An 8,587-nucleotide genomic window follows, 5' to 3' on the forward strand; every position below is an offset into this window, starting at 1 on the left:
GCAGAACAACTGTGGTATGCCATTTGATGAACATCCCATACATTAACTATTCAAGGATGGGCAGTACATATTTGCTGTATTGACATTGGTTCTCAGACCTACGACCAGTTTAAAATCAGGTTGCTGTAGTCTATTTGACTGGCAAGCAGTCACATTATCTGTAAAACCCAAGTGGATATCACAGAGTGAAATAAGTCATATTAGAGATGAAATCCACAGAACAGTCTTGTCAACCTTTAACTTTCTTCATAATGTGTGACTATGTGAATGACTTGCCGGAGGATCGTTAATGTCACATGCCTGGCCCGATTGCCAGCGTGTTGCACATGCAGAACTAATCTCCACACGCACGACTAATCTCCACATGCACGACTAATCTCCACATGCACGACTAATCTCCACATGCACGACTAATCTCCACATGCACGACTAATTTTGCATCAGTGAGTTCCAAAACTGACTCTGCATGATCACATGTACTTGGTGTGCCTGCCATCCAGTGGCAAAAGGAAATAATTTGGTTCCACTTTAAAATGAATTACAACTTATAAAAGCTTTATATGGTATACTTTGTCTTCATAAGCACAACATATATGCTTCACAAATCATCTATAAGCTTAAGTCATACTGTATTAATGGTGGTTAAACATTTCAATTTAAAAGATAGAGGAAGACAAGTGTTTCCGATGAGGTCATCTGGTGTGTATCGTGATTTTAACCAACTATAATCAGGCATGCCTACTCATAATTGGTTAAAATCACATGATACATACCAGATGATGTCATTGTAAATGCTTATCTTCCGCTATCTTTTTGACTACAAAACATACAAACTCGCCATTTTCACATACACTCTCTTACACTATAAGTGAATTGGTCCGAATACTTATGACACCTTCAAAAAAGGGGGGATTAGATACGTAAAGTGATAACATTTCTAAACGGTAAAACAGATATGTATGAAAATAACCTCAAATAAAAAGGTGACATGCTGTACTGTCGCCTCATATAAAACATTTGATCTCAAATCCAAAATGCTGGAGTATAGAGACAAATTAAACGTTTTAGCTTCACTGTCCTAACAAATATGTATTACATTTAGTCAATAGTCTAGTATTTGCTCCCATATCCCTACAGGCAATGACTACAGAAAGCTTGTGACTCTACACATTTGTTGAATGTATTTGCACTTTGTTTTGGTTGTGTTTCGGATTATGTTGTGCCCAATAGAAATGAATGAAAAATAATGCATTGTGCCATTTTGGAGTCACTTTTATTGTAAATGTTTTGGGGGTATGATATTTATGCTTCTGTAACTTTCTCACTCATCACTATTCATGACTCATTCATGGTTAGCTGTGATCATGGTAGCATCCACATTAATGTAGAAGTGTTGAGAATCATATTTTCTTATTTTGAAAAAATTATACCAAATTACACAATACATTCTTTACCATTAAATTCTATTGGGCACAACATAATCCGAAACACAAACAAAACAAACTGCAAATGCATCCAGTCACAAGCTTGATGTCACAAGTTTGATTCCTAGCATGTAGATTGCATGCTAGGAATATGGGACCAAATAAACTTTTGACAAAATGTAATACACTATTCATTCAAAAAAGTATTCAGACCCCTTCCCTTTTTTCCACATTTTGTTACATTACAGCCTCATTCTAAAATGGATTAAATAAAACATTTTCCTCATCAATCTAACCACAATACCCCATAAAGACAAAGCAAAAACAGGTTTTCAGACCCTTTTATGAGACTAAATTGAGCTCAGGTACATCCTGTTTCCATTGATCGTCCTTGATTTTTCTACAACTTGATTTGAGTCCACCTGTGGTAAATTCAATTGAAGGGACTTGATTTGGAAAGACACACACCTGTCTATATAAGGTCCCACAGTTGACAGTGCATGTCAGAGCAAAAACCAAGCCATGAGGTTGAAGGAAATGTCCATAGAGCACCAAGACAGGATCGTGTCGAGGCACAGATCTGGGAAAGGGTACCAAAACATTTCTCCAGCATTGAAGGTCCCCAATAACACAGTGGCCTCCATCATTCCTAAATGGAAGAAGTTTGGAACCACCAAGACTATTCTTAGAGCAGGCCGTCCGGCCAAACTGATCAATCGGGGGAGAAGGGCCATGGTCAGGGAGGTGACCAAGAACCCGATGGTCACTCTGACAGAGCTCAATAGTTCCTCTGGAGATGGGAGAACCTTCCAGAACAAAAACCATCTCTGCAGCACTCCACCAGACAGGCCTTTATGGTTCAGTGGCCAGACGGAAGCCACTCCTCAGTAAAAGACACATGACAGCCTGCTTGGAGTTTGCCAAAAGGCACCTAAAGGACTCTCAGACCATGAGAAACCATGAGAAACTGGTCTGATGAAACCAAGATTGAACTCTTTGGCCTGAATGCCAAGCGTCACATCTGGAGGAAACCTGGCACCATCCCTATGATGAAGCATGGTGGTGGCAGCATCATGCTGTGGGAATGTTTTTCAGCGGCAGAGAATGAGAGAATAGTCAGGATCAAGGGAAAGATGAACGGAGCAAAGTACAGAGAAATCCTTGATGAAAACCTGCTCCAGAGTGCTCAGGACCTCAGACTGGTGCGAAGGTCTTCCTTTCACGAGATCAACAACCCTAAGCACACAGCCAAGACAACGCAGAAGTGGCTTCGGGACAAGTCTCAATGTCCTTGAGTGGTCAAGCCAGAGTCTGGACCTAAACCCAATCTAACATTTCTGGAGAGACCTGTGCAGCAGTTTTTGCTTTGTCATTATGGGAGACTAGTCAGGATCAAGGGAAAGATGAACGGAGTAAAGAATAATGAGTTTTTTGTTGTTGTTGTCCATTTTAGAATAAGGCTGTAACGTAACAAAATGTGGAAAAGGTCAAGGGGTCTGATTACTTTCCGAATGCACTGTAAGTGAATTTGTCCAAATACTTATGACACCTTAAAATGAGGGGACTAGATACATGAAGTGCTTTCATTCCTTTCTTTTTTTTGTACTTTTACCCCTTTTTCGTGGTATCCGACTGGTAGTTACAGTCTTGTCTCATCGCTGCAACTCCCGTACGGACTCGGGAGAGGCGAAGGTCGAGAGCCGTGCGTCCTCCGAAAACCCAAACCAAGCCGCACTGCTTCTTGACACAATGCCCGCTTAACCCGGAAGCCAGCCACACCAATGTGTCGGAGGAAACACCGTACACCTGGCGACCGTGTCAGCGTGCACTGCGCCCGGCCTGCCACAGGAGTTGCTAGAGTGCGATGGGACAAGAACATCCCTGCCGGCCTAACCCGGACGACGCTGAGCCAATTGTGCGCCGCCACATGGGTCTCCCGGTCACAGCCGACTGCGACAGAGCCTGGACTCAAACCAGGATCTCTAGTGGCATAGCTAGCACTGCGATGCAGTGCCTTAGACCCCTGCGCCACTCGGGAGGCAGTGCTTTCATTTCTAAACAGTAAAACAGGTATGTATGAAAATACCCCCAAATAAAAGGTGACATTCTGTACTGTCCCCTCATATTTTTTACATCTTAAATCCAAAATGCTGGAGTATAGAGACAAATTAAAAGTTTTAGCTTCACTGTACAAATAAATACTTAAGGGAGGGTATGTTGATGTTGGGGTGGTGCTGGACGTGATGAATATGAAGTAGATTTTTAAATCTAATTTAACCAGTTTCTCCCTATCTGTACTTACATGTGTCCTGTCAAAAACAATCAAATATGTAATCGGATCGGAACTCTGATCTCCTTTTAAAAATATATATAAAATATAATTGTGTATGCTAAGAGGAAGGTTAGAGGTACAGTAGGTCACGATATTGGGATATACCTTGCTCATTTTGATCAAACAATATCAATACCATATTGAATTATATCTATTGGTTCCTCAGCCCCCTCCTGTACTCCCTGTTCACCCATGACTGCGTGGCTATTCACGTCTCCAACTCAATCATCAAGTTTGCTGATGACACAACAGTGGTAGGCCTGATTACCAACAACGGTGAGACAGCCTAAAGAGGAGGCGAGAGCCCTGGTGGAGTGGTGCCAGGAAAATAACCTCTCCCTCACCGTCAACAAAACGAAGGAGATGATCGTGGACTACAGGAGACAGCAGAGAGAGCACGCACCCATCCACATCGTCTGGGCTGCAGTGGAGAGGGTCAAAAGCTTAAAGTTCCTCAGCATGCATGGAGAAACTCTCCAAATACAGGTGTGCCAAGCTTGTAGCGTCATATCCATGAAGACCGGAGGCTGTAATCGTTGCCAAGGGTGCTTCAAAAATGCAATTGTGATATTTCAGTGTTTTTTATAAATTGGCAAAAAATTCAAAACAGCTTTTGCTTTGTCGTTATGGGGTATTGTGTGTATATTGAGGGGGGAAAAACTATTTTTATAAATTTTAGAATAAGGCTGTAACGTAAAATTTGGGGGGGAAAAGTCAAGGGTTCTGAATACTTTCCGAATGCACTGTAGACTTACTGAACACTGGTCACTTTTAATAATGTTTACATACTGTTTTACCCACTATATGTATATACTGTATTCTAGTCAAGTCTCATCATATATAACTACTGCTGTAAGCACCTTTTCTATTCATATACTCTCCATACATTTATACAGTATATATTTATATTGCTCGTTCTGATATTGCTCACGCTGATATTTCTTAATTACTTAATTTTTTATTATGTGTGTATTGTTATTGTACTGCTAGATATTATTGCACTGTTGGCGCTAGAAACATAAGCATTTCGCTGCACCTGTGATAACATCAGCAAATCTGTGTAGGTGACCAATAAACGTTGATTTGATTGGATTTTGACAGATACACCTGCCCTGCGCCAGGCCAGAACTCTTTCACACTTTATAAAGCACAGCTTTTGGGGGGGGGGATTGACATAGGGGTTTATTTTACATTTGGCAAGCCTTTATACATTTGTTATAATTGGGACCAATAAGGTAATCTACAGTATTAAGGTTGGTGGTGGGGGATGAACTATCGTTGATGGGATGAACAGAAAACTCTCTGACAATACACAGGAAGGAGAAAGGAGACTGACGGCTAACCCGGTGAGCTCTAATGAAACAAGGTTAATTGCTTGAATTCACATCATATTATGATGCAGGTCTGGCATTGTATCTCACTGTTGCTGCTTCATTGGTTCAGTAAACATGCCCACATATTTTATCAGTAATGGATGTGCATTTACATCTACACCAATGACTCATTGCTGGTGATTGTTGCCTAAGTGACCCTTCTCGCTATCTCTGTGATACTGTAGCAATATCGCTAATACACTTTGTCCTAACCCCTCTAGATGGCAACATTTCCTTTTTTTCATTATGACTAAAAGAGCACATAAAGCAAACCAATCTCACATATTCATGGCCAAACACAAACCCAGACCAAAACACAAGTATATAAAACCACAGTTATCTATGCAAGTACTTAAAGAATATACCATGATTGTGTATAGACTAGTTTTGTGGTTGAAAGTCTTCCAACTCCCTTCTAATCAGAGCTGGAGAGTTATGACTCTTGATTGAATTCCCATCTAACTAAATCTGCTGAGCCAGAACTTTACAGAACTTTATCGTAGCCAAACAATGCTTTACGCCATTCAAGATACTCGTCCCTACATGTACAGTGGCATGACACTGATAGTCAGAGGAGTTGGCTATAACACATGCAGAGCTGGGACCAGGCTAACATACTTGTCTGGTTACCCAGACTCCTTACGGCCAAACGCTATGCCACACCCATGAACGTTAGTTTCTCCTCCGCAATGATTCTGGATCTGAGTACCTCCCGGACCTGTCACAAAATGTGAACACATTCGGGGTCATCTGATTGGTCCAGAAACCGATGGGTTGGGCCAGAACCAGAACACACATTGCTAAAGCAGTGGTTTGAAAATGAGTAATTGGCATTGGTACTCCGATTGGTTAGACTTTGTTTTGTACAATGCCCCTGGTCACCAAAAATGACTCCAATGATGGCAGTCTTAGACTAAAGTATGTAGCGAACGACAGAGCAGCAGAATAACTTAATGTGAGTTGTCAGGCTACTAACATACCCCATCTAAAAAGGAATGATCACTAACGTGGCAGCCCTTGACTTCCAATCCAGTCTTAACTATTCTGGTTTACTGGAGGGGACTTTCAGAATCGGCGTGCCCATTTCAATTCAATTAGGAGTGCCGGTCCTTGATTGTAAGCACTTGATGCACATCTAAATTAAAATGTAATAAGGTCTGACATGTATATTAGCCAACAAACTTTAAAGCAAATCTGGCAATTACACAAAATGAATCATAAATAAATGGTGTAAAACAGATCTAAGAACCTTCTTGTTTATGAAAAAAGGTAACTAGGACCTCAAAGTTGAACTGCAATTTCTGTCAAACATGCCATGAAAACCTTTGAAAGATAAGTTCTGCATCGGCCTGCTTTGGAGAGGTTCAAATAATGTAATGTATGGTCTTCTAAATAGAGTATCTCATTCGCACACCTATTACACCATCACATTGTCTTCTGTACCTTATTGCACAATGCGTCAATCTAGTGCAGTTATCTGATTGTTTACATTAGGCCTACTAAGAATGCATAAGGCCTCAGAATGCCTGCAAATCACTGACTGTTCTTCCTCTTACAGTACCAGTCAATAGTTTGGACACACCTCATTCAAGGGTTTTTATTTTTACTATTTTCTACATTGTAGAATAATAGTGAAGACATCAAGACTACAAAATAACACATATGAAATCATGTAGTAACCAAAAAAGTGGTTGGCAAGAGTGTGCAAAGCTTCACCCAAATTATACAATTACATATTGGTTTCCTTACCCTGTAAGCAGTCTACGGACAAGGTATGACCGCAATTCCTACCACATTGCTCACAGCACTTCCTGTTGCTCACAGTGACCGTGTTCAAGAGCATCAAAACCCTGATGCATCATGAGTAAATTGTGACTGACTTACAAGTAATATTGACTAGTTATTTATGATGCAAGGGGATTTGCAGATCAGTCAGTCTTGGCTCGCCTTTAAAGTCGGATGCAATGTCGAACATGCCAATTGTGTCCCATCACGTGGTCATTAATACTCTGACTTCAACAGATGACATCCCCTGTAGGTGGCTGGGTATGAATGCTCATCTGAGACCATTGTGATAAGATGTATTAGTGTGTACTGTGTAGGCTAGATTTAATGATACTATATGCCCATATGGGGATAGCTGGGGCTGTTCACTCTTACTTCATGTTTTCATCACACCCTACATTTCTCCCCTTTCTCACAGAATGTCATTTTAAGTGGTTGTCAACATTGCACACAGAGAGAAAAAAATAGTCTATGGTTTTGAAATGAATATATTATTGAAGGTTCCACAAGTAGCGGTTCTCCAGTTGAGCTGGTCTGGGATTCACTTACACCTGTGACCCGCTTGTCTGTAGTCTCTCTGGCACCTTCAGGGGATGGGTGGAGTGAGATGGTAATGAGAGACTAGCGGGCCATAAACTTGCTCCTCAAACTAGCATGACCTCTCCAGGCCACTGGTTGGTTGCTATAGGTCAGGTTGGCAGTCCTTTTTCTTGCTCAGGTCAGCGCCTTCTTAGTCTCTCTCCAAGTGGACATGTGTGATCAGGACACAGCATCAGCAGTGGGAATTCTCAACATAGGTCTTATTACGTCTCATTACAGCTTTACTACATCTCAATGCCAACAGTTAAACTGAAAAAAAAACGAATTGATTGAGTGGACAATGTGATTTCATATTAGTAGTCTATTCAAATCAGCAGGCCCCCAGACTAACCAGTTCCCCTGTTGGCACTGATGCCACCAACTGTTTCAGTTGGTGGCACCAGCGCACGATTTGGTCACACCCCAAAATATTATACATATAAAGTAATTCCCAATGCTTAAGAAGAAGTGTAATTTAGAATATTGAGATGGTATTCAATAAATAAGTTACATCCAACATGTCCAAGCAGGATTGCAAGATATTGTGATATGCAACCTAATCATGTGACTGTCATGAATTTTGGGTTGACAATTAGGCTACTATTGCTATATTTTACCATCAAAAAAGGCTTCCAGATTTTTGGGGGTTCTATAGAGATGAATTTAACTTAATCATTTTGTGCACTAACTCACCACCTGAGAAATGGGAACTCTAGGGCCTTATAAATTCTATTTTGTTTTTTTCCCCTCACACTTTTTTGGTAGAAAAACAACAACATTGGATGTTCTACATCCACAACAATGCTTAAACCACATCAGGAGAAAATTTGAGGTCTGCGAAAAGTCGAATCAATTTGAATTCAAGTGCACACCCATAGAATTAGATTAATAGGATCTGTGCATACCAAGACGCTGTTGTTTTGTAGCGCACATGTGATGGTAGAGTTTGCAAAACAAATACCCAATAGATTGATGCATCTCCACCCTTTAGCAGTGGGAGGACATAAGCTGATTTCCAAATGCTGGGTATGGAATTGGTCAAGAGACTCAAGTTGAAAATGTGAGCCGCAGGTTCGTAATAATACCAGCTGCTA

Source organism: Salmo salar, chromosome ssa18 (genome assembly GCF_905237065.1).
Source record: "Salmo salar chromosome ssa18, Ssal_v3.1, whole genome shotgun sequence".
Lineage (NCBI taxonomy): Eukaryota > Metazoa > Chordata > Actinopteri > Salmoniformes > Salmonidae > Salmo > Salmo salar.